We start from the raw sequence: 26,588 nt of genomic DNA, 5'->3' as shown, positions 1-26,588 counted from the left end.
TTCACTTTCGGGGTCCCTCCCTGCCCCTCCCCAATCCTCAGGACCCTCCTGCCCCTCCCCCCACCTCGGGGTCCCTCCTGCCCCTCCCCCACCCTCAGGGACCCACCTACCCCTCCCCCACCCTCAGGGACGGTCCTGCCCTTCCCCCACCCTCAGGGAACCTCCTGCCCTTCCCCCACGCTCAAGGACCATCCTGCTCCATCCCCACCCTCAGTGTTCCCTCCTTCCCCTCCCCCCCCCACTGGGGCCATTACTGGTCCCTTACTGGTCTGTACTGGGAAGGGAGAGGGGAGGGGCCGCCCCCTCGAGGCCCCTCCCCCCCAGTGACATCACCGGGTCCCAAAAATAGCCCCAGGGACCCAAACTGGAGGGGGGACCTGGAGCCGCTCCCAGTGTGACCAGTTCAGGTACTGGGAGGGACTGGGAGGGAATTGGGAGGGACTGGGAGGGACTGGGAGGGGGCAGGGCTTCCCACCCTCCCCCCCCTCCGTGTCCTTGGGGTGACCTTGGGGAGGGAGGGGGATGGGCCACTCCCAGTGGCTCCCAGTAGCTCCCAGTAACCCCAGTAATGCCTCCGATATCTCCAGTGACCCCCCCAGTAACCCCAGTGACCCCCCCAGTAGTTCCTAGTAGCTCCCAGTAACCCCAGTGTCTATCCCAGTAGCTCCCAGTAACTCCCAGTAATCCTAGTGTCCATCCCAGTAACTCCCAGTAACCCCAGTGTCCACCCCAGTAGCTCCCAGTAACTCCCAGTAAGCCCCCCAGTAGCTCCCAGTAACTCCCAGTAACCCCAGTGACCGCCCCAGTAGCTCCCAGTAACCCCAGTGTCCATCCCAGTAACCCCAGTGACCCCCCCAGTAGCTCCCAGTAACTCCAGTGTCCATCCCAGTAACCCCAGTGACCTCCCCAGTAGCTTCCAGTAGCTCCCAGTAACTCCCAGTGTCCCCCCCAGTGCCTCCCAGTATGTCCCAGTTTAACCCAGTTCCCCCCCACCGTGGGCCCTGGGCCGGGTGGGGAAGGGGCGGGCTCACATTTCCATGGCAACATCCCTTTCCCTCTGGCCCAGTTTCTCCCAGTTCTTCCCAGTTTAACCCAGTTTTTCCACATTTTTCCCACATTTTTCCACATTTCCCCCCATTTTCCCCATTTTTCCCAGATTTTCCCACATTTTCACACATTTTTCTCCAGATTTTCCCAGATTTTTTTTCCCATTTTTTCCACATTTCCCCCCATTTTTTCTCCTCACATTTTTCCCAGATTTGCCCAGATTTTTTCCCCCATTTTCCTGCATTTTTCCCAGAATTTCCCATATTTTGGCCCATTTTTCCAAATTTTTTTTTATCTTTCCCCATTTTTCCCCATTTCCTGGATTTTCAACCATTTTTTCCACATTTTCCCAGATTTTTCCTCATTTTTCCCAGATTTTCCCAGATTTTTCCCCATTTTTCCCAGATTTTCCCAAGATTTTTTCCCAATTTTTAAATCTTTCCCCATTTTTCCCCATTTTCTGGGATTTTTTCCCATTTTTCTCCATTTCCCCCCATTTTCCCCAGAATTTCCAGCATTTCCCTCCCAGTTTGTCCCCATTTTCCCAGATTTCTCCCAGATTTTCCCAGATTTTTCCCTATTTTTTCCCCGTTTTCCCAGGTTTTTCCCAGATTTTTCCTCCACTTTTCCCAGAATTTCCCACATTTTCCCAGATTTTTCCCACATTTTTTCCCATTTTTCCCACATTTTCTCAGATTTTTCTCCAGATTTTCTTCCAGATTTTCCCACATTTTCCCATATTTTCCCCCATTTACTCTTGATTTTTCCTTATTTTCCCCATTTTTCCAGATTTTTTTCCCAGTTTTTCCCCATTTTCACAGATTTCTCCTCATTTTCCCCCATTTTCATGGATTTCTCCTCATTTCCCCCATTTTCCCACAGTTTTTCCCAATTTTTTCACATTTTCCCAGATTTTTCCCCATTTTCCCCAGATTTTTCCCCATTTTGCCCCCATTTTCTCCGATTTTTCCCCATTTTCCCACATTTTCCCAAATTTTTTCCCACATTTTCTCAGATTTTCTCCCTATTTCCCCAGATTTTTCCTCATTTTTCCCATTTTTTCCCAGATTTTTTCCTGATTATTTTCCCCATTTTCCCGAATTTCCCCCCTTTTTTTCCCACATTTCCCCGGATTTTTTCCCAATTTCCCCCCATTTTCCATGATTTTTCCCACATTTTCCCACATTTTCCCAGATTTTTCCCCATTTTCCCCCATTTTTCCCACATTTTTCCCCATTTTTCTCAGATTTTTTTCCCCATATTTCCAGATTTTCCCAGAATATTCCCCATTTTCCCCCCATTTTTTCCCCTTTCCCCCCCATTTTTTCCACATTTTTCCCAGATTTTCTCCCATTTTCCCCAGAATTTCCCAAGTTTTTTCCCCAATTTTTCCCCATTTTCCCAGTTTTTTCCCAATTTTTTCCCCATTTTCACGGATTTTTTCTCCATTTCCCCCCATTTTCCCAGATTTCCCCCCCATTTTTCCCACATTTTCCCAGATTTTCACACATTTTTCCCCATTTTCCCCCTTTTTTTCCTCATGTTTCCATATTTTCCCATATTTTTCCCCATTTTCCCCAGAATTTCCCACATTTTCCCCCAGTTTTCCCCATTTCCCTGGATTTTTCTCACATTTTTCCCAGAATTTTCCGCAATTTCCCCATTTTCCCACATTTTCCCAGATTTTTCACCATTTTCCTGATTTCCCCCCCATTTTTCCCACATTTTCACAGATTTTTCTCCAGATTTTCCCCACATTTTTCCCCCATTTCCCCACATTTTCTTGGATTTTTGGGTCCCCAGTTTTCCAAATTTCCCAAATTTCCCCAGTGGGAAAAAATGGGGGGAAAAAAACAGGAATTTTGGGGGAAATGGGGGAAAAAAGTGGGAAATTGGGGAAAAATTGGGGGAAAAAGTGGGAAATTTGTTGAACACGAATGAAAAATTGGGAAAAATGGGGGAAAATTTGAGAAAAAAGTGGGAAATTTGGGGAAAATTGATAAAAATGTGGAAAAACGAGGGAAATTTTGGGGAAAAAGGCAGAAATTTGGGGAAATAGGGGATTTTGAGAGGAAATGGAGGGAAAACTGGGAAAAAAGTAAGAAAGTTGAGGAAAACGGGTGAAAAATCAGGAAAAATGGGGGATAATTGGGAAAAATTAGGGGAAATTAAGGAAAAAATTGGGAAAAAATGGCGGAATTTGGGGAAAATGGGGAAATTTGGGAAAAATGGGGTGAATTGAGAAAAAAATGGGGGAATTTGGGTAAAATTGGATGAAAAATTGGGGAAAGTTGGGAAAAATGGGGGGAAATTTGGGGAAAATGGGAAAAAATGGGGGAAATTTGGGAACAATGGAAGGAATTTGGAAAAAAATGGGGAAAAATTGAGAAAAATGGGGAAATTTGGGAAAAATGGGGGAAATGGGGGGAAAATTGGGGAAAGAGTGGGAAATTTGGGAGAAATGGATGAAAAACTGGGAAAAATGAGGGGAAATTTGGGAAAAACTTGGATGTCCCCACCAGGTTCGGCCCCGCCATGGCCCCGATAGCCCCGGGATCAGGTGAGACCCTGACCCCATGCACTGACCCCTCCCCCTCCCCGAGGTCAGTGCCCTGACCCCCCGAGTCCAGGCTGTCACACCTTCCCCACCCCGTGGCCCCACCAACACTTTATGGTCCCTTCCCCATTCTGTGGTCCCTACCCCATTCTGTAGCCCCTACCCCACTCTGTGACCCCTCTTCCACTTCATGGCCCCTCCCCCACTCTCAGACCCTTCCCCCACTCTCTGGCCCCTCATCCACTTCATGGCCCCTCCCCTACTCTCAGACCCTTCCCCCACTTTATGGCCCCTCCCCCACTCTGTGGCTCCTCCACCACTCTGTGACCCCTCCCCCACTTTACGGCCTCCCCCCCACTCTGTGACCCCTCCCCCACCGACACCTTCTCCCTGCAGAGAGAACAGACAACACACTATTTCACTCCTCACTTTAACAAAGCTCTTTTCTCCTTCAAGCCCTTCAAAGGCGCCAAGGCCACATAGGAGGCCGCACACAAACAGTACTCCTCTTCCCACTTGACTACACCTTCTCCCTCACTGTTCTACAGGGAACACCAGGAATCTGCTCGCAGAGGCCTCTCCTTTCCCATCAGTAGCTCGGCACAAGGAGTTAAAGGAGCTCAAGCCTTAGGCCACAAGAGCTGACAGCGAGAAAACTTTGGGAGGAAACTAATGCTGCTAACACGGACCCAGCTGAATCCAGCACACAATCACAGAATCCAAGAGTCCTTCAGCTTGGAAAAGACCTCCAAGCTCACTGAGTCTCGTGCAGCCCCTCCCCGACCGCCTGCAGGGACTGGATGATGCTTTGCACAAGCACCAAAAGGAATGTTGTGAAAGCCATGGCCTGCAGGAGGACACAGAGAAGGGCTTGGTTGGGGCTGGGGGAGTGGGGATGGAGCCTCGGGGATGTGGCGCAGCAAGGACAGGGGCCCAGGCAGCTGGCAGGCGGCAAGTCCTCACCCCTGCCCCAGCAGCAGCACCGGGCCCTGCCCAAGGCGCTCCTGCCAGGGGCTGGGCCCTGCAGGCAGGGGCAGAACCCACTCCCTGGGGCGGCCTTGCTGCCCTGGCCCTCGTCCGACCCAGCCTCTCCCTGCGTGCGTGCTCCCCACAGCACAGGCTGCACTGGGCCGCATCCCCTGATGGGCCCTGCAGAGCTGCCCCACGGGGACACTTCCCTTTTATGTCACAGGTGCCACAGCCTGTCCCAGCCAGCCCTGCCCATTGTCCCCACCCCGGCTCAGTGACTCACAGTGGCCCCTGGCAACCAAAGAACCAAAGCCCCACACCCCCAGAGTGCAACCCTACCCATGTACAAGGGGCCCCCAAAGGGTTCCCTGCACAAAGCAGCCCCTCCAAACCCTTGTCAGATAGAAAACTGGGGGACGTGACCCTTGGATGCTTTTAGTACAGAGATACAAGCTTTTCTTGAATAATGGAGGGGGTCACTTTTTAATTATTAATATTTACAGTTATCCATTTGGGGACAGGATGTCCTACAGGCTAATGTGGTGTCACATTTGGAGTGAAAAGTACTTTTCAAAGAAACCCAGGGTGCATGGGTGATGCAGAGGAAGCTGCCAAGTCACCCAATGTGAAGCTCAACACTGCTTTGCAACAGCACTGCCCTTTCACACACATCTTTGGCAAAGACAAAGATGTCAGGGTTTAGTTTCTAAATCAGTAACACTTGACAAGACCTCTTTAGGAACTGACAGCAAGAGAACTTAGGAGCAGCTTAGGGTTGGCAAGTGTAGGAGCCAAGAAGAGAAGGGCTGATGGGTATGTCATGAACACTGACAGCTGGATGGTCGTGGAGCCGACCAAGGACTGCCAGACACAAAAGACATCACCTGCTGGACTTGGCCCAAACACCAGCCCCCTCCTCTCCCTTCTCAACCACTCAACCACAGCCTGCACACACCCACACCTGCCAGGGCCAACTGGCTGTTTCTCTTCTCTTTTCTGCCTGGGGGCGAAGGAAGAAGAACAGGGAGGGCATTTGCCTTCGGGCCAGAGGGAAGGGGAAGGAGATCCCCCCAAATCCATCCCTGGCAGGATGGGGGCTGGAGGAGATTGGGGGACCCCCAAGAATATTTTTGAGGGGAAGAAAGGATGGGGGCACCCACAGGGGGCTCGGGGGGGGGAGGGACCCAGGAATCTCGTGGTGGGACACTGGGGAGTTCCCAGTAGTTTCTTGGGGGGGGGGAACCCCAGCAGTCCGGTGTGGAAAACTGGACGGAGGAATCCGCCATAAAGGGTTGGTGACACCCAAAAGACTCTAGGAGGGGGTCGGGAGGGGCCCCTGAGTCCTGAAAAGTGTTTGGGGGTCCCCAGGAGGGAGTCTGGGAGTCTGAGGTGGTCCCAGGAGATTTTCAAGGGTTAAGGGGATGCACAGGAGATTTGGGGGAGAAGGGGGAAAGGCAGAGGGTCCCCAGGAGTCTTGGGGGGGATCTTGCCGGTTCCCGAGAGTCTTGGGGGAGATTCAGAGGGGTCACCAGGAGCCCCCGGACCCCCTGAACTCACCCCACACCACCATGGCCTCGTTGGGGCCGCACGTGAAAAACAGCGCGGTGGGGGGAGACCCTGGGGCCGGGATCGATCGGGACCAATCGGGTTCAATCCCGATCCTCCCCTCCCCCGCCATCACCGCCCCGCTCCCGGCAGCCCCCGCGGAAGTTTCGACGTTCTATCGGATGACTCACCGGCACGAGGACAGAGACCCAGCAGAATTTGGCAATGTCATTCCAGCAGAGCCGTTCTATTGGCTGCGACCCACGAGGGAGTCCCAAAACCTGTTCATGGCTTGCGGGGGAAGGACAGCCGGCACGGCTGGGAACGGGGGTGCAGAGGGTGTTCAAGTGCCCAGGAAAGGGGCAAAAAACTTTCCCCTCTCCCTCCCAGTGGCCCCTCAGCCCATCCCAGTGTCTCCCCTCTCTCCCAGTGCCCCCTCAGCCCATCCCGGTCTCTCCCCTGTTCCCCCAGTGCCCCCGTCCATCGAGGTCCCAGCCCGGCCCTGCCCCCTGCTCTGCTCCGGCCTAGATTTCTCCCCTGCAGGGGCAGCTGAGGTGGCTCCAGGGCGGGTGGGAGCTTTCGGGGCAGGGGGTGGCTCCTGACATGCTGCTGGAACCGCCCCTGTCTGGGCGGGCCCGTCAGCCTGGGGTACCTCCTCACCCGAGCCTGGGGGACGGGCCGGCAACTGGGAGGGGCTTTGGGAAGGAATGGGGAGGCTGAGAAGGGCTTGGAGGTCGTGGGGGTAACTGGGAAGGTGTTTGGGGGAGTTTGGGGGTTTGGGAGGGAGGTTGGGGAGATTGGGGCAGCTGTGAGGGGTTTTGGGGAATCGTCGGGGATGTGGGAAGGAACTGGGAGAGAGTTTGGGGGCATACTCAAGGGGAAGGGGGCAACTAGGAGAGGGTTTGAAAGGTCCTGGGAGGGCTGGAGGTAACTGGGAGGGGTTTGGGGGCATCTTATGGGTTTTTGTGGGTCTGGGAGGCAGTCTGGGGGCCTCGGAGGGTTTAAGGGGAAGTTGGGAGTGTCCTGTGGGACCGGGATGGGATTTGAGGGTTCCTGGAGGGACTGGGAGGGCCTTATGCCTTTATACTGCGGGCATTGTCTAGTATTGATGGGGGTAATCCGTGAGTTGACTGTTTCATAATCATCCAAATTTTTAACAAGACTTTGAAGGTGGTCAACCTCAGTTTGAAGCAGCTCATTTTTAGCAACAAATTTATCCGATTTTTCTCCTGTTTCCCTCTCAAAGGCTAACGATGACTTCAACACCACATTTTCTGATTTCAAAACAGTAGACTCAACATCAGAAATCCATTCCTGACTTCCCTGTCACCACTCCATCCGAATGTCTGTGCACTCACTGTGGCCTGAGAGAAACCTGCCTGTTTGCAGCGCACTGACTGGGCAACTTTTCTTTTTGCAGGTGGAAAAGGGCAGATAAAGAAAAAACAGATGGGTCCAGCAGAAGTGATGCTGCTTCTGTCAAAAGCAGAGCAGAGGCCAAAAGCACTTTAGGAAGTTGCTTACAGAAGCACTTGTGCATTCCAAGTTACAGCTCAGGAGTCTCAGTGACTTGTCCAACATGGGAGCTCCTTTTCCATTTCTCAACCCCCAGATTCCTCAGGAGTAGGAAACTGAAAACACTGACTGAGAAAAGCTCCATTCCTTCCTAATAATTGTGCTTTGTCCTTCCCATTTGACAGTGCTCTTGGAAATGTGCTGGTGTGATCTGGATCTGGGAGCAGCCCTGACCTCCCACAGCCCTGACCACACACACCTCATGCAACGGCAGGAAGAACCTGCCTGGCTCCTGCTGGGGTTCTCACCACCCACCGACAGCTTCTCCCTGCAGAGGGGTGGGCAACTACCCAGGCAGGATGAGACGTGACCCCAGCAGGCAGCAAAGTCCCTACCCTGGCACAAAGAACCCTGGAGCACAGGGACCCTGCTCTGCAGGACAGCCCCGGGCATCCCTGGCTGCACCCCCACCTTCCCACCCCGCAGCCATCCCTGGGAGAAGGAACCCACCTGCGCTGTCCCTCTGACGGTGCTGCAGGGAAGGCCTGCCCTGGAGAACATCCTCCTCCGGCGCAACAGAGAAACTGGGAGAGTCCTGACAGATGTGCAAGGCTGTGGGATGTGGTAGCTTTAGGAGATTCCTCCAGGAACACAAGCGACATTGCCCTGCACCTGTAGACTCACTCTGCAGAGGAGTGTGAAGTTGTGTCCCCAAGTTGTGTCTCAGCTGAACACCTCCCATCTTTCTGCTGCCTTTAACCTCCCTTTGCCTTTCTTCTCTTCTCTCGTGCCTACAGGCAGTGCCCTCGGCCCTGCTGGGCTGTGCAGAGGAGCTGCTCCTGGGCAGAGCTGTCTCTCTGCAGTGCTGCCCGCTTGCCAGGATTTCCCTGTGTGCCAGGAGCCCGGCCCAGCTGAGCAGCACAGCAAGAGCCAAAGGCAGCCCTTTCTCTGCCCCTCTGGGTTCCGCGCAGGTGTCCCTGGGGCTCCAGGGGAACCTGCTGTGGAACAGACTGAAGGAAACAATGATGTTCCCTCTTCTCACCTCTTCAGTGACACTTCTTTCCAGCAGTGACACTTCTTTCCAGCAGTGACATTTCTCCTCTTAGAAAATTACCAGGGTATGATGATCACCTTTTCTAGTTTCATCATTACACAGGACACCAGGAGGGTGACAGCAAAGGATCTGGTAACTCCCTGGCACAGCGGGGGTTTTCCTGGAGTCACCCAGAGAAATGTGTCAGGGCTCTGAGAGGTGTCCAACCCTGAGCTGGACTGATGCACACACGGGGGTGTTCAGAGACACGAGTCCTTCCCTGGCACACACACAGGCAGTTCATTGCAGCAGGGGCAGTGTCTCCCTGGGCTCCTGCTACCACTCCCAGAGCCTGGAGCCACCTCAGCCCTGTAATGCTCCCACCCTGCCCACTCCTACACTTCAGATGAACATTGGGGTTTTCTAGTCACTGGAACTGCCCAGACCAGCCCCTCCCTGGTCCCCCCATCTCCCTGCCCCGCCCCAGCCCAGCAGAGCAGCACAGTCGTTTCTGGTCCTGCAGCAAGAAAGGGAGGCAATAGAGGACAGGGACAGTGACTGCATGTCTGGACTGCTCAGGAGATCATCAGCTCAGGCGGCAGCTCCTGCAGCCCCAGGGCCAGACCCGCTTCCCAGTGGCCCAGGCAGCTGCTGCCACGTGGGCACAAGCTCTGCTGCCCAGGAGGGTCCTGTAGTGAAGGGCTTTGCAGATGGCCACGTAGCGGTCATAGGACATGATGGTGAGAAGGGCAAGCTCCGCTGTGATCAAGAAGAAGAGCAAAAAACACCTGTGAAGCTCATCCTGAGTAGGACATGCCCCTGGTGTTCCAGAGGGAATTGGCCATGGCTTTGGGGAGAGTGGTGCAGATGCAACCCGGGTGTGTGAGGGAGAGGTGGAGCAGGAAGAAGTCCCTGGGGGGTGTGCAGGTGGTGGTGGCAGGCTACGGCGCTGAGGATGAGGCCGTTGCCCAGGAGGGCAGCCAGGGAGATGCCCAGGAAGAAGCAGAAGTGCAAGAGCTGCAGCCAGGAGGAGGAAGTGGGGGATGGAGCTGCTGTTGGACATGAGCTTCCTCCGGGCATCAGGAAATGTCCAGGGAGGAAAAGGCAGTGAAAACTTTGGGACAGGTTTCCTAGATCAAACCCATGAATTCCTCTGAGCATCTACCCTCATCCCAAGTATCTGCAGTCACACATATATAGATTCTGGACTGCAGAAGACAGGCTTAGCATGACTTTAAGATGATTTCTTCTCAATTTTTTGATTTATTTTTCTACTGCCAGGTCTGAGAGGGGCATCGTGGAACCAAAGGAACCCTGAGACATTTCAGAATCCCACATGTGTTGGGTCTGTCTGAGCTGGAGTTCATTTTCTCACTGCAGGCGTCACAGTGCTGTGCTTTGCATTGGGAGCTACAAAGGGGTTAATCACACCAGTGCTTTGGCAACTGCTGAGCAGGGCTGGTGCAGCATCTGCATTGTCGGCTTTGTCCCCTGAATCAGGGGCAGGATCATGGGAGGCGATACAGACAGGTCAGTTGAGCCAAATGGACCAAAGGGACATTGCAGAATATATGGCGTCAGCTCAGCTACAAGAGCTCAGGAAAGGAACAGGAAAGGGGGAAAATCCATTTTTTTACAACACATGCCTTCTGAGCGGCTTCTCTGTGTGGTGAAGCCCTGCTTCCCATGAAGTGGCCAGGTATCGCTGCTGACAGGAAGTAGAGAGAAAATCTTTTTATTTTCCTCTTCACTTATGCATGCGCCAACTTTGGCTTTTGCTTTAGTAAAGTCCCTGATCTCAAGGTAGAAATAATTTTCCATCTTATTCTGTCTCTTCTGTCTGGCTGGGAAGGGCAGCAATAGAGCAGCTTGGTGGGCACCTGGCATCCAGGTAAGGTCAACCCACTGCAACATTGCAGGGTCTCATGGAACCAAAGGACTGCTGGGAGACTGGGGGAACTCACGGAATCAAGTGGCCGTCGTGGCACTGCCCTGCATCATAGAAGCAAATGTTCCCTGGGAAACTACAGAAACCAGGGACTTAAGGGACATCATTGGGATGTGCGGGACCTCATGGAATTAAACAAACCGTGGGATATCTTTGGAACTTCATGGAATCAAAGGGATTGGAATCAAAGGGATAAAACAAAAGAATTAAACCCCATGACCAGAAACCATTGGATCCAACATTTCTTTCATATGCCAGCTGGGGATTCATGGGGGTACTCTGCCATGCATGAATCAAAGAATCACTATAAATTTCGGAGTATAAATACAGTGATACTTGAAAGACCCTCCCCTTCACAAGCAGTCCAAAATTCTCTTCTGATTTTAGGGTCAAATAGCCTCTTGGATTTTATTCGTGGAGCAAGACTGCCATCTAGCGTCCATTTCTTCTGGGAGGGGCAGTCCTTTTCACAGAGTGGTCTTCTCCCTTAGCAGGCCTCCTAGCGTCTCTGATTGATCTATCTGACCCCTAACCCCTAAACTAAATGCTTTAGGACCAGCTAAGACGTGTCTTAGAACTTCCCATTTGCTTAAACAATGTATAATTGACTTTCTTCTTAACAGAACAATCTCTTATTAAACAAGTTTTCTGAGGCCTGTAAGCTAATTTCTTGAAGATGGGCATATGATACACTCTCTATTAGTTTCCATGTATCATCTACATTCTCTCTCCTACAACTAATTGTAGTCTTAAAAGAAAAGAAAAGACTGCTACCATGCCAAGAAAGCAAACCCCTTTGTTGATTAGGATTTTTATCTAAGAAAAACTTCTGATTTACGAAGCCATTAAGGATGGAGATCCTCTCTCATTTCAGTGCCATTGTGACAATATGGGGCCTCATGTAACACATGGAACACAGAACACTGCACATTCCCAAGCAATCAAGGAGCCATTGTAACACTCCAGGGTCTCATGGAAGACGGAGGCCCAGCAGAGAGACCTCAAATCAGAGCTTTGGGCAATCCTCAACCAGAGGAAGTTCAACAAGGGGAAGTGCCAGATTCTGTCCCTCTGATGGGGCAACCCCGAATGTCCGGACAGACTGGGAATGATATTCTGCATAGCAGCGCTGGAAAATGGCCTCTGGGGTCCTGGTGGATGGCCAGTTGGCCAAGAGTCAGTGGTGCTCTGGCGGGGGCTCACTGCTCGGTCACAGGAGGGTTTTCAGACACACGAGTCCTTCGCTTGCACACGGACACAGACAGTTCATGGCAGCAGGGGCAGTATCTCCTGGGGTTCCTGCTGCCACGCCAGGAGCCTGGATGCACCTAAGCCCTTGTGGGGTGCCACCTGCTCTGCCACTATCTGAGATGCCCCACCTCCTGAGAGATGGAAACGCGGAGCTCTGTCCAAGAGAAGCGCATCCCAGAGCTGCACGCATGGGCTTTGCCAGGATTTAGAACAGCAAATGCAATGTGACACCGAGACACTCTTTGTCCCACATAACTTCAAGGTCTCCCCAGGAGGTTGATGGCAATTGTTCTTGCTCAGGGTCATCTCCCCACACCAACAGCAGGTGTGTGCTCAAGACTTGTCTGTGCAATGCAAACAGATACACCCTGTCTAGTTCTTCCGGTCTCTCCAAGGAAGGCAAAAGAATCTCTGTGTGCCGGGTGAGAAGCCAGTGCTGGAAGTTGTGGTTCTATTGTGAGTGCCAAGAGCGGATGGTAGGTCTGTGATGAATGCCCTGAGGAGATGACCTGGGTTTTCCAGTGCACATGGCAGTAGATCACACCCTGCTTTGGTGGTCATTTATGTCCTATGGAGGTGACAGAGATGGGAAAGAGAATGAAATTTTTGAATGTGCCTCTGAGTGCCCCTCAACCTGCTGCAAATGTGCAGATTCCAGTACATCCAGTTCAGGTGTGAGAGGCTGTTCCCTGGTCCTCTGAGCAAGAAGAGCTGGACGAGGGACACAGCAGAACTCGCTTACTGAGACTGCATCTCCATGAATCCCAAAGCAAGTGCGAGGTGTTATGCCACGTCCGAGTTTTCTCAGGGGAAGGTGTTTCTCCCATGCACTGCCTCCCCATGGCACTGGTGCCACAGCCCCCGACAAAACCACAAGTGGTCTTTGTCCCTAGCAAAAGTGCTCCTGCTGCTAGCAGGGATGTTCCACGGGAAAGGCCAGGAGAGGTTGAGCCCGGAGGGCACTGAGCCCGGAGGGATGTTCTACCTCTCGTGCCCCTCGACCATTCTCGCAAGCACTTGCCCTGGAGGACAATTCAGGAGTCTCCACGTGCCAAAAGAGAGATGTGAGGGAAGAGACGATGGCGGTGTAAGAAACACATGGCCTGTCAATCTGAAGATCCTCGATACCAAACACCACCCCTGCCACCCAGCCCGGCCCCGCCGGTTCCACAGTGCAGAGCACGGACCGCAGCCGTGCTGCCGCCGCTGTCGCCTGGCCTCCGCCTCCAGCCAGCACCCGAGGAGAGCCCGAGAGGCGTGGCAGCAGGAACCCCAGGAGATACTGCCCCTGCTGCCATGAACCGTCTGTGTCTGTGTGCAAGCAAAGGACTCGTGTGTCTGAAAACCCTCCTGTGACCGAGCAGTGAGCCCCCGCCAGAGCACCACTGACTCTTGGCCAACAGGTCATCCACCAGGACCCCAGAGGCCATTTTCCAGCGCTGCTATGCAGAATATCATTCCCAGTCTGTCTGGACATTCGGAGTTGCCCCATCAGAGGGACAGAATCTGGCACTTCCCCTTGTTGAACTTCCTCTGGTTGAGGATTGCCCAAAGCTCTGATTTGTGGTCTCTCTGCGGGGCCTCCGTCTTCCATGAGACCCTGGAGTGTTACAATGGCTCCTTGATTGCTTGGGAATGTGCAGTGTTCTGTGTTCCATGTGTTACATGAGGCCCCATATTGTCACAATGGCACTGAAATGAGAGAGGATCTCCATCCTTAATGGCTTCGTAAATCAGAAGTTTTTCTTAGATAAAAATCCTAATCAACAAAGGGGTTTGCTTTCTTGGCATGGTAGCAGTCTTTTCTTTTCTTTTAAGACTACAATTAGTTGTAGGAGAGAGAATGTAGATGATACATGGAAACTAATAGAGAGTGTATCATATGCCCATCTTCAAGAAATTAGCTTACAGGCCTCAGAAAACTTGTTTAATAAGAGATTGTTCTGTTAAGAAGAAAGTCAATTATATATTGTTTAAGCAAATGGGAAGTTCTAAGACACGTCTTAGCTGGTCCTAAAGCATTTAGTTTAGGGGTTAGGGGTCAGATAGATCAATCAGAGACGCTAGGAGGCCTGCTAAGGGAGAAGACCACTCTGTGAAAAGGACTGCCCCTCCCAGAAGAAATGGACGCTAGATGGCAGTCTTGCTCCACGAATAAAATCCAAGAGGCTATTTGACCCTAAAATCAGAAGAGAATTTTGGACTGCTTGTGAAGGGGAGGGTCTTTCAAGTATCACTGTATTTATACTCCGAAATTTATAGTGATTCTTTGATTCATGCATGGCAGAGTACCCCCATGAATCCCCAGCTGGCATATGAAAGAAATGTTGGATCCAATGGTTTCTGGTCATGGGGTTTAATTCTTTTGTTTTATCCCTTTGATTCCAATCCCTTTGATTCCATGAAGTTCCAAAGATATCCCACGGTTTGTTTAATTCCATGAGGTCCCGCACATCCCAATGATGTCCCTTAAGTCCCTGGTTTCTGTAGTTTCCCAGGGAACATTTGCTTCTATGATGCAGGGCAGTGCCACGATGGCCACTTGATTCCGTGAGTTCCCCCAGTCTCCCAGCAGTCCTTTTGTTGCAAAGCAGTTTAAATTTAGTAGTAGAATGGCTAAGGCTTAAGTAAGAGGGTAGGCCTAGAAAGCAACACTTTACAGTAGTGAGTTAAGCAGCAGCCTTGTTCGTGGGAATAGAATGTACTGAAGAAGTAGAAACAATAATCAAAAGATTTAGTCAAGCATGTACGTAACGATTTGTACCTTAGATGTGGTAAGGGTCTGTTAAACAGTTTCTAGGGGGGTAAGACAACTTAAGCAGATTTATGATTAGAGTAGATGATTGTTAATTGTTATAAACTACTGCACCTGGTTTGCTATAGAAACTGTAATTGTTTTAGCCGTGAGAATACATGTAAACTTGTTTGTGTATAAAAGCTGAACTGAGAACGAGGGTCGTTGGAACCCTGTCTTGGGGCGTTAGCCCGCAGGTTCCCGGGGCCCCGAATAAAGCACCCATAAACCGGCACTTTGTTGGTTTGTGTCTTTGCTGGCGGGCAACACTTTGGTTCCATGAGACCCTGCAATGTTGCAGTGGGTTGACCTTACCTGGATGCCAGGTGCCCACCAAGCTGCTCTATTGCTGCCCTTCCCAGCCAGACAGAAGAGACAGAATAAGATGGAAAATTATTTCTACCTTGAGATCAGGCACTTTACTAAAGCAAAAGCCAAAGTTGGCGCATGCATAAGTGAAGAGGAAAATAAAAAGATTTTCTCTCTACTTCCTGTCAGCAGCGATACCTGGCCACTTCATGGGAAGCAGGGCTTCACCACACAGAGAAGCCGCTCAGAAGGCATGTATTGTAAAAAAATGGATTTTCCCCCTTTCCTGTTCCTTTCCTGAGCTCTTGTAGCTGAGCTGATGCCATATATTCTGCAATGTCCCTTTGGTCCATTTGGCTCAACTGACCTGTCTGTATCGCCTCCCATGATCTTGCCCCCGATTCAGGGGAGGAAGCCGACAATGCAGATGCTGCACCAGCCCTGCTCAGCAGTTGCCAAAGCACTGGTGTGATTAACCCCTTTGTAGCTCCCAATGCAAAGCACAGCACTGTGACGCCTGCAGTGAGAAAATGAACTCCAGCTCAGACAGACCCAACACATGTGGGATTCTGAAATGTCTCAGGGTTCCTTTGGTTCCACGATGCCCCTCTCAGACCTGGCAGTAGAAAAATAAATCAAAAAATTGAGAAGAAATCATCTTAAAGTCATGCTAAGCCTGTCTTCTACAGTCCAGAATCTATATATGTGTGACTGCAGATACTTGGGATGAGGGTAGATGCTCAGAGGAATTCATGGGTTTGATCTAGGAAACCTGTCCCAAAGTTTTCACTGCCTTTTCCTCCTTGGACATTTCCTGATGCCCGGAGGAAGCTCATGTCCAACAGCAGCTCCATCCCCCACTTCCTCCTCCTGGCTGCAGCTCTTGCACTTCTGCTTCTTCCTGGGCATCTCCCTGGCTGCCCTCCTGGGCAACGGCCTCATCCTCAGCGCCGTAGCCTGCCGCCACTACCTGCACACCCCCCAGGGACTTCTTCCTGCTCCACCTCTCCCTCACACACCTGGGCTGCATCTGCACCACTCTCCCCAAAGCCATGGCCAATTCCCTCTGGAACACCAGGGGCATGTCCTACTCAGGATGAGCAGTACAGGTGTTTTTTGATTTTCTTCTTGATCACAGCGGAGCTTGCCCTTCTCACCATCATGTCCTATGACCGCTACGTGGCCATCTGCAAAGCCCTTCACTACAGGACCCTCCTGGGCAGCAGAGCTTGTGCCCACGTGGCAGCAGCTGCCTGGGCCACTGGGAAGCGGGTCTGGCCCTGGGGCTGCAGGAGCTGCCGCCTGAGCTGATGATCTCCTGAGCAGTCCAGACATGCAGTCACTGTCCCTGTCCTCTATTGCCTCCCTTTCTTGCTGCAGGACCAGAAACGACTGTGCTGCTCTGCTGGGCTGGGGCGGGGCAGGGAGATGGGGGGACCAGGGAGGGGCTGGTCTGGGCAGTTCCAGTGACTAGAAAACCCCAATGTTCATCTGAAGTGTAGGAGTGGGCAGGGTGGGAGCATTACAGGGCTGAGGTGGCTCCAGGCTCTGGGAGTGGTAGCAGGAGCCCAGGGAGACACTGCCCCTGCTGCAATGAACTGCCTGTGTGTGTGCCAGGGAAGGACTCGTGTCTCTGAACACCCCCATGTGTGCATCAGTCCAGCTCAGGGTTGGACACCTCTCAGAGCCCTGACACATTTCTCTGGGTGACTCCAGGAAAACCCCCGCTGTGCCAGGGAGTTACCAGATCCTTTGCTGTCACCCTCCTGGTGTCCTGTGTAATGATGAAACTAGAAAAGGTGATCATCATACCCTGGTAATTTTCTAAGAGGAGAAATGTCACTGCTGGAAAGAAGTGTCACTGCTGGAAAGAAGTGTCACTGAAGAGGTGAGAAGAGGGAACATCATTGTTTCCTTCAGTCTGTTCCACAGCAGGTTCCCCTGGAGCCCCAGGGACACCTGCAGGGAACCCAGAGGGGCAGAGAAAGGGCTGCCTTTGGCTCTTGCTGTGCTGCTCAGCTGGGCCGGGCTCCTGGCACACAGGGAAATCCTGGCAAGCGGGCAGCACTGCAGAGAGACAGCTCTGCCCAGAAGCAGCTCCTCTGCACAGCCCAGCAGGGCCGAGGGCACTGCCTGTAGGCACGAGAGAAGAGAAGAAAGGCAAAGGGAGGTTAAAGGCAGCAGAAAGATGGGAGGTGTTCAGCTGAGACACAACTTGGGGACACAACTTCACACTCCTCTGCAGAGTGAGTCTACAGGTGCAGGGCAATGTCGCTTGTGTTCCTGGAGGAATCTCCTAAAGCTACCACATCCCACAGCCTTGCACATCTGTCAGGACTCTCCCAGTTTCTCTGTTGCGCCGGAGGAGGATGTTCTCCAGGGCAGGCCTTCCCTGCAGCACCGTCAGAGGGACAGCGCAGGTGGGCTCCTTCTCCCAGGGATGGCTGCGGGGTGGGAAGGTGGGGGTGCAGCCAGGGATGCCCGGGGCTGTCCTGCAGAGCAGGGTCCCTGTGCTCCGGGGTTCTTTGTGCCAGGGCAGGGACTTTGCTGCCTGCTGGGGTCACGTCTCATCCTGCCTGGGTAGTTGCCCACCCCTCTGCAGGGAGAAGCTGTCGGTGGGTGGTGAGAACCCCAGCAGGAGCCAGGCAGGTTCTTCCTGCCGTTGCATGAGGTGTGTGTGGTCAGGGCTGTGGGAGGTCAGGGCTGCTCCCAGATCCAGATCACACCAGCACATTTCCAAGAGCACTGTCAAATGGGAAGGACAAAGTACAATTATTAGGAAGGAATGGAGCTTTTCTGAGTCAGTGTTTTCAGTTTCCTACTCCTGAGGAATTTGGGGGTTGAGAAATGGAAAAGGAGCTCCCATGTTGGACAAGTCACTGAGACTCCTGAGCTGTAACTTGGAATGCACAAGTGCTTCTGTAAGCAACTTCCTAAAGTGCTTTTGGCCTCTGCTCTGCTTTTGACAGAAGCAGCATCACTTCTGCTGGACCCATCTGTTTTTTCTTTATCTGCCCTTTTCCACCCGCAAAAAGAAAAGTTGCCCAGTCAGTGCGCTGCAAACAGGCAGGTTTCTCTCAGGCCACAGTGAGTGCACAGACATTCGGATGGAGTGGTGACAGGGAAGTCAGGAATGGATTTCTGATGTTGAGTCTACTGTTTTGAAATCAGAAAATGTGGTGTTGAAGTCATCGTTAGCCTTTGAGAGGGAAACAGGAGAAAAATCGGATAAATTTGTTGCTAAAAATGAGCTGCTTCAAACTGAGGTTGACCACCTTCAAAGTCTTGTTAAAAATTTGGATGATTATGAAACAGTCAACTCACGGATTACCCCCATCAATACTAGACAATGCCCGCAGTATAAAGGCATAAAGCCCTCCCAGCCCCTCCAGGAACCCTCAAATCCCATCCCGGTCCCACAGGACACTCCCAACTTCCCCTTAAACCCTCCGAGGCCCCCAGACTGCCTCCCAGACCCACAAAAACCCACAAGATGCCCCCAAACCTCTCCCAGTTACCTCCAGCCCTCCCAGGACCTTTCAAACCCTCTCCTAGTTGCCCCCTTCCCCTTGAGTATGCCCCCAAACTCTCTCCCAGTTCCTTCCCACATCCCTGACGATTCCCCAAAACCCCTCACAGCTGCCCCAATCTCCCCAACCTCCCTCCCAAACCCCCAAACTCCCCCAAACACCTTCCCAGTTACCCCCACGACCTCCAAGCCCTTCTCAGCCTCCCCATTCCTTCCCAAAGCCCCTCCCAGTTGCCGGCCCGTCCCCCAGGCTCGGGTGAGGAGGTACCCCAGGCTGACGGGCCCGCCCAGACAGGGGCGGTTCCAGCAGCATGTCAGGAGCCACCCCCTGCCCCTAAAGCTCCCGCCCGCCCTGGAGCCACCTCAGCTGCCCCTGCAGGGGAGAAATCCAGGCTGGAGCAGAGCAGGGGGCAGGGCCGGGCTGGGACCTCGATGGACGGGGGCACTGGGAGAGTAGGGGAGAGACCAGGATGGGCTGAGAGGGCACTGGGGAAGAGGGGAGACACTGGGATGGGTTGAAGGGGCACTGGGAGGGAGAGGGGAAAGTTTTTTGCCCCTTTCCTGGGCACTTGAACACCCTCTGCACCCCCGTTCCCGGCCGTGCCGGCTGTCCTTCCCCCGCAAGCCATGAACAGGTTTTGGGACTCCCTCGTGGGTCGCAGCCAATAGACCGGCTCTGCTGGAATAACGTCATTGCCAAATTCTGCTGGGCCCCTGTCCTCGTGCCGGTGAGTCACCCAATAGAACGTCAAAACTTCCGCGGGGGCTGCCGGGAGCGTGGCGGTGATGGCGGGGGAGGGGAGGATCGGGATTGAACCCGATTGGTCCCGATCGATCCCGGCCCCAGGGTCTCCCCCCACCACACTGTTTTTCACGTGCAGCCCCAACGAGGCCATGGTGGTGTGGGGTGAGTTCAGGGGGTCCGGGGGCTCCTGGTGACCCCTCTAAATCTCCCCCAAGACTCTCGGGAACTGTCAAGATCCCCCCCAAGACTCCTGGGGGGGATCTTGCCTTTCCCCCTCCTCCCCCAAATCTCCTGTGCATCCCCTTAACCCTTGAAAATCTCCTGGGACCACCTCAGACCCCCAGACTCCCTCCTGGAACTCCCCAGTGTCCCACCACAAGATTCCTGGGTCCCTCCCCCCCCGAACCCCCTGTGGGTGCCCCCATCCTTTCTTCCCCTCGAAAATATTCTTGGGGGTCCCCCAATGTCTTCTCCCGCCCCCATCCTGCCAGGGATGGATTTGGGGGGATCTCCTTCCCTTTCCCTCTGACCCGAAGGCAAATGCCCTCCCTGTCCTTCTTCCTTCGCCCCCAGGCAGAAAAGAGAAGAGAAACAACCAGTTTGCCCTGGCAGGTGTGGGTGTGTGCAGGCTGTGGTTGAGTGGTTGAGAAGGGAGAGGAGGGGGCTGGTGTTTGGGCCAAGTCCAGCAGGTGATGTCTTTTGTGTCTGGCAGTCCTTGGTCGGCTCCACGACCATCCAACTGTCAGTGTTCATGACATACCCATCAGCCCTTCTCTTCTTGGCTCCTACACTTGCCAACCCTAAGCTGCTCCTATGTTCTCTTGCTGTCAGTTCCTAAAGAGGTCTTGTCAAGTGTTACTGATTTAGAAACTAAACCCTGACATCTTTGTCTTTGCCAAAGATGTGTGTGAAAGGGCAGTGCTGTTGCAAAGCAGTGTTGAGCTTCACATTGGGTGACTTGGCAGCTTCCTCTGCATCACCCATGCACCCTGGGTTTCTTTGAAAAGTACTTTTCACTCCAAATGTGACACCACATTAGCCTGTAGGACATCCTGTCCCCAAATGGATAACTGTAAATATTAATAATTAAAAAGTGACCCCCTCCATTATTCAAGAAAAGCTTGTATCTCTGTACTAAAAGCATCCAAGGGTCACGTCCCCCAGTTTTCTATCTGACAAGAGTTTGGAGGGGCTGCTTTGTGCAGGGAACCCTTTGGGGGCCCCTTGCACATGGGTAGGGCTGCACTCTGGGGGTGTGGGGCTTTGGTTCTTTGGTTGCCAGGGGTCACTGTGAGTCACTGAGCCGGGGTGGGGACAATGGGCAGGGCTGGCTGGGACAGGCTGTGGCACCTGTGACATAAAAGGGAAGTGTCCCCGTGGGGCAGCTCTGCAGGGCCCATCAGGGGATGCGGCCCAGTGCAGCCTGTGCTGTGGGGAGCACGCACACAGGGAGAGGCTGGGTCGGACGAGGGCCGGGGCAGCAAGGCCGCCCCAGGGAGTGGGTTCTGCCCCTGCCTGCAGGGCCCAGCCCCTGGCAGGAGCGCCTTGGGCAGGGCCCGGTGCTGCTGCTGGGGCAGGGGGTGAGGCCTTGCCGCCTGCCAGCTTCCTGGGCCCCTGTCCTTGCTGCGCCACATCCCCGAGGCTCCATCCCCGCTCCCCCAGCGCCAGCTCCCTCCTTCCCAGCCCCAACCAAGCCCTTCTCTGTGTCCTCCTGCAGGCCATGGCTTTCACAACATTCCTTTTGGTGCTTGTGCAAAGCATCATCCAGTCCCTGCAGGCGGTCGGGGAGGGGCTGCACAAGACTCAGTGAGCTTGGAGGTCTTTTCCAAGCTGAAGGACTCTTGGATTCTGTGATTGTGTGCTGGATTCAGCTGGGTCCGTGTTAGCAGCATTAGTTTGCTCCCAAAGTTTCCTCGCTGTCAGCTCTTGTGGCCTAAGGCTTGAGCTCCTTTAACTCCTTGTGCTGAGCTACTGATGGGAAAGGAGAGGCCTCTGCGAGCAGATTCCTGGTGTTCCCTGTAGAACAGTGAGGGAGAAGGTGTAGTCAAGTGGGAAGAGGAGTACTGTTTGTGTGTGGCCTCCTATGTGGCCTTGGCGCCTTTGAGGGGCTTGAAGGAGAAAAGAGCTTTGTTAAAGTGAGAAGTGAAATAGTGTGTTGTCTGTTCTCTCTGCAGGGAGAAGGTGTCGGTGGGGGAGGGGTCACAGAGTGGGGGAGAGGCCGTAAAGTGGGGGAGGGGTCACAGAGTGGGGGAGGGGCCATAAAGTGGGGGAAGGGTCTGAGAGTAGGGGAGGGGTCATAAAGTGGATGAGGGACCATAGAGTGGGGGAGGGGTCAGAGAGTGGGGGAGGGGCCATGAAGTGGGAGAGGGGTCACAGAGTGGGGTAGGGGCAACAGAATGGGGTAGGGGCCACAGAATGGGGAAGGGGCCATAAAGTGTGGGAGGGGCCACGGGGTGGGGGAGGGGTGACAGCCTGGACTCGGGGGGTCAGGGCAGTGACCTCGGGGAGGGGGAGGGGTCAGGGCATGGGGTAGGGGTCTCACCTGATCCCGGGGCTATCGGGGCCATGGCGGGGCCGAACCTGGTGGGGACACCCAAGTTTTTCCCAAATTTCCCCTCATTTTTCCCAATTTTTCATCCATTTCTCCCAAATTTCCCACTCTTTCCCCAATTTTCCCCCCATTTCCCCCATTTTTCCCAAATTTCCCCATTTTTCTCAATTTTTCCCCATTTTTTTCCAAATTCCTTTCATTGTTCCCAAATTTCCCCCATTTTTACCCATTTTCCCCAAATTTCCCCCCATTCTCCCCAACTTTCCCCAATTTTTCATCCAATTTTACCCAAATTCCCCCATTTTTTTCTCAATTCACCCCATTTTTCCCAAATTTCCCCATTTTCCCCAAATTCCGCCATTTTTTCCCAATTTTTTCCTAAATTTCCCCTAATTTTTCCCAATTATCCCCCATTTTTCCTGATTTTTCACCCCTTTTCCCCAACTTTCTTACTTTTTTCCCAGTTTTCCCTCCATTTCCCCTCAAAATCCCCCATTTCCCCAAATTTCTGACTTTTTCCCCAAAATTTCCCCCGTTTTTCCACATTTTCCCGGATTTTCCCCCAGTTTTCCTAAATTTCCCCCGTTTTTCCACATTTTTATCAATTTTCCCCAAATTTCCCACTTTTTTCTCAAATTTTCCCCCATTTTTCCCAATTTTTCATTCGTGTTCAACAAATTTCCCACTTTTTTCCCCAATTTTTCCCCATTTTCCCCAAAATTCCTGGTTTTTGCCCCCATTTTTTCCCACTGGGGAAATTTGGGAAATTTGGAAAACTGGGGACCCAAAAATCCAAGAAAATGTGGGGAAATGGGGAAAAAATTTGGGGAAAATCTGGAGAAAAATCTGTGAAAATGTGGGAAAAATGGGGGGGAAATCAGGAAAATGGTGAAAAATCTGGGAAAATGTGGGAAAATGGGGAAATTGCGGAAAATTCTGGGAAAAATGTGAGAAAAATCCAGGGAAATGGGGAAAACTGGGGGAAAATGTGGGAAAATATGGAAACATGAGGAAAAAAAGGGGGAAAATGGGGAAAAATGTGTGAAAATCTGGGAAAATGTGGGAAAAATGGGGGGGAAATCTGGGAAAATGGGGGGAAATGGAGAAAAAATCCGTGAAAATGGGGAAAAAATTGGGAAAAAACTGGGAAAATGGGGAATAATTGGGAAAAAACCTGGGAAATTCTGGGGAAAATGGGAGAAAATCTGGGAAAAATGTGGAAAAAATGGGGGGGAAAAGGGGAAAAAAATGGGAAAAATCTGGGAAAATAGGGAAAAAATGGGGGGAAAATGGGGAATATTCTGGGAAAATCTGGAAATATGGGGAAAAAAATCTGAGAAAAATGGGGAAAAATCTGGGAAAAATGGGGGGAAATGAGGAAAAATCTGGGCAAATGTGGAAAAAATGTGGGAAAAATCATGGAAAATGGGGGGAAATTGGGAAAAAATCCGGGGAAATGTGGGAAAAAAAGGGGGGAAAATCTGGGAAAATGGGGAAAATAATTGGGAAAAAATCTGGGAAAAAATGGGAAAAATGAGGAAAAATCTGGGGAAATAGGGAGAAAATCTGGGAAAATGTGGGAAAAAAATTGGGAAAATGTGGGAAAATGGGGAAAAATCTGAGAAAATGGGGGTGAAATGAGGAAAAATCTGGGGAAAATGGGGAAAATGGGTAAAAATCTGGGAAAATGTGAAAAAATTGGGAAAAACTGTGGGAAAATGGGGGAAATGAGGAGAAATCCGTGAAAATGGGGGGAAATGAGGAAAAATGTGTGAAAATGGGGAAAAAATGGGAAAAAATCCGGAAAAATGGGGAAAATCAGGAAAAATCAAGAAAAATGTGGGAAAATGTGGGAAAATGTGGGAAAATGTGGGAAAATCTGGAAGAAAATCTGGAGAAAAATCTGAGAAAATGTGGGAAAAATGGGAAAAAATGTGGGAAAAATCTGGGAAAATGTGGGAAATTCTGGGAAAAGTGGAGGAAAAATCTGGGAAAAACCTGGGAAAACGGGGAAAAAATAGGGAAAAATCTGGGAAAATCTGGGAGAAATCTGGGAAAATGGGGACAAACTGGGGGGGAAATGCTGGAAATTCTGGGGAAAATGGGGGGAAATGGAGAAAAATGGGAAAAAATCCCAGAAAATGGGGGAAAATGGGAAAAGATTTAAAAAATGGGAAAAAATCTTGGGAAAATCTGGGAAAAATGAGGAAAAATCTGGGAAAATGTGGAAAAAATGGGAGAAAATCCAGGAAATGGGGAAAAATGGGGAAAGATAAAAAAAATTTTGGAAAAATGGGGAAAATATGGGAAATTCTGGGAAAAATCCAGGAAAACGGGGGAAAAAATCTGGGCAAATCTGGGAAAAATGTGAGAAAAAATCTGGGAAAATGTGGAAAAAATGGGAAAAAAAATCTGGGAAAATCTGGAGAAAAATGTGTGAAAATGTGTGAAAATGTGGGAAAAATGTGGAAAAAATGGGGAAAAATCTGGGAAAATGGGGGGAAACTGTGGGAAAATCTGGAGAAAATGGGGAAAAATCTGGGAAAATGGGGGAAAAATGGGAAAAAATCTGGGAAAATGTAGGAAAATTGGGAAAAATCTGGAAAATGGGGGGGAAATGGGGAAAAATTCAGGAAAATGTGGAAAAATGGGGGAAAATCTGGGAAAAATGGGGAAAATGGGGGGAAATGTGGAAAAATGGGGAAACATGTGGAAAAACTGGGTTAAACGGGGAGGAACTGGGAGAAACTGGGCCAGAGGGAAAGGGATGTTGCCATGGAAATGTGAGCCCGCCCCTCCCCCACCCGGCCCAGGGCCCACGGTGGGGGGGAACTGGGTTAAACTGGGACATACTGGGAGGCACTGGGGGGGACACTGGGAGTTACTGGGAGCTACTGGAAGCTACTGGGGAGGTCACTGGGGTTACTGGGATGGACACTGGAGTTACTGGGAGCTACTGGGGGGGTCACTGGGGTTACTGGGATGGACACTGGGGTTACTGGGAGCTACTGGGGGGCTTACTGGGAGTTACTGGGAGCTACTGGGGTGGACACTTGGGTTAGTGGGGTTACTGGGATGGACACTAGGATTACTGGGAGTTACTGGGAGCTACTGGGATAGACACTGGGGTTACTGGGAGCTACTAGGAGCTACTGGGGGGGTCACTAGAATTACTGGGGGGGTCACTGGAGATACCGGAGGCATTACTGGGGTTACTGGGAGCTACTGGGAGCCACTGGGAGCGGCCCATACCCCTCCCTCCCCAAGGTCACCCCAAGGACACGGAGGGGGGGAGAGGGGGAAGTCTTACCCCCTCCCAGTCCCTCCCAGTCCCTCCCAGTTCCCTCCCAGTCCCTCCCAGTACCTGAACTGGTCACACTGGGAGCGGCTCCAGGTCCCCCTCCAGTTTGGGCCCCCGGGGCTATTTTTGGGACCCGGTGACGTCACTGGGGGGGAGAGGCCTCGAGGGGGCGGCCCCTCCCCTCTCCCTTCCCAGTACAGACCAGTAAGGGACCAGTAACGGCCCCAGTGGGGTGGGGAGGGGAAGGAGGGAACACTGAGGGTGGGGATGGAGCAGGATGGTCCTTGAGCGTGGGGGAAGGGCAGGAGGTTCCCTGAGGGTGGGGGAAGGGCAGGACCGTCCCTGAGGGTGGGGGAGGGGTAGGCGGGTCCCTGAGGGTGGGGGAGGGGCAGGAGGGACCCCGAGGTGGGGGGAGGGGCAGGAGGGTCCTGAGGGTTGGGGAGGGGCAGGGAGGGACCCTGAAAGTGAAGGAGGGGCCCTGAGGGTCCCTGAGGGTGGGGGAAGGGTAGGAAGTTCCCCGAGGGTGGGGGAGGGGCAGGAGAGTCTCTGAGGTTGGGGGAGGGGTCCTGAGGGCCCCTGAAGGTGGGGGAGGAGCAGGAAGGGCTCCTGAGAGTGGGGGAGGGGTAGCAGGTTCACTGGGGGGAGGGGAAGGAAGGGACCCTGAGGGTGGGAGAGGGACAGGAGGGACCCTGAGGGTTGGGGAGGTGCAGGAAGGGGGGGAGGGGCTTTGGGGGGGCCCTTAAAGGTGGGGGGAGGGGCTGAAAGTGGGTCCATCATTGGGAGGGGACACGCCCACCCAAAACCCAGTAAGTCCCAGTTGAGCTCCCAGTTCAGGGAGGGGGAGAGGATGCAAAAGACACAACCACTTGCAGAGGCTATGGCCACCTTGGGATGGGACAGCCCACCAGGGAGAGATCACGCCCACCTAAAGAAGGGATGCGCTCACCCCCAAACCACTAAGTCCCAGCTGAGTTCTGCCTTAACTGGTCCTTACTGGTCCCACCACCCCATTCCGCGTTCCAGTGACCCGTACTGGTCCATACTGGTTTATACTGGTCTATCCTGGTTTATACTGGTCTGTACTGGTCTGACCTTGATGGAGATGCTGAAGTGCTCCCAACCCCCTTAACTGGTCCTTACTGGTCCCACCACCCCATTCTGTGTTCCAGTGACCCGTACTGGTTTATATTGGTCTATACTGGTCCATACTGGTTTATACTAATCTATACTGGTCTATACTGGTCTGTACTGGTCTGACGTTGACGGAGATGCTGAAGTGCCCCCAACCCCCTTAACTGGTCCTTACTGGTCCCACCGCCCCATTCCCCGTTCCAGTCACCTGTACTGGTCCATACTGGTTTATACCGGTTTATACTGGCCCATACTGGTCTATACGGGTCTATACTGGTTTATACTGACCTGACCTTGATGGAGATGCTGAAGTGCTCCCAACCCCCTTAACTGGTTCTTACTGGTCCCACTACCCCATTCCCC

General features: G+C 52.4%; 1 long non-coding RNA gene across 1 annotated transcript; it reads left to right on the top strand.

Moving 5' to 3' along the window:
* The first annotated feature begins 360 nt into the window (after window positions 1–360).
* Window positions 361–10,141, top strand: LOC127471735 (uncharacterized). Its single transcript, XR_007904754.1, has 3 exons — window positions 361–407; window positions 3,570–3,607; window positions 9,948–10,141. It is a non-coding gene; the product is annotated as an uncharacterized LOC127471735 (long non-coding RNA).
* The last annotated feature ends 16,447 nt before the right edge of the window (window positions 10,142–26,588 follow it).

The sequence above is a fragment of the Manacus candei genome, unplaced genomic scaffold (genome assembly GCF_025592945.1).
Source record: "Manacus candei isolate 608988 ecotype Guabito, Panama unplaced genomic scaffold, ASM2559294v1 h1tg000003l, whole genome shotgun sequence".
Classification (NCBI taxonomy): Eukaryota; Metazoa; Chordata; class Aves; order Passeriformes; family Pipridae; genus Manacus; species Manacus candei.
The sequence above is the reverse complement of the archived record's forward strand: the minus strand, read 5'-3'. Positions and strand labels throughout refer to the sequence as shown.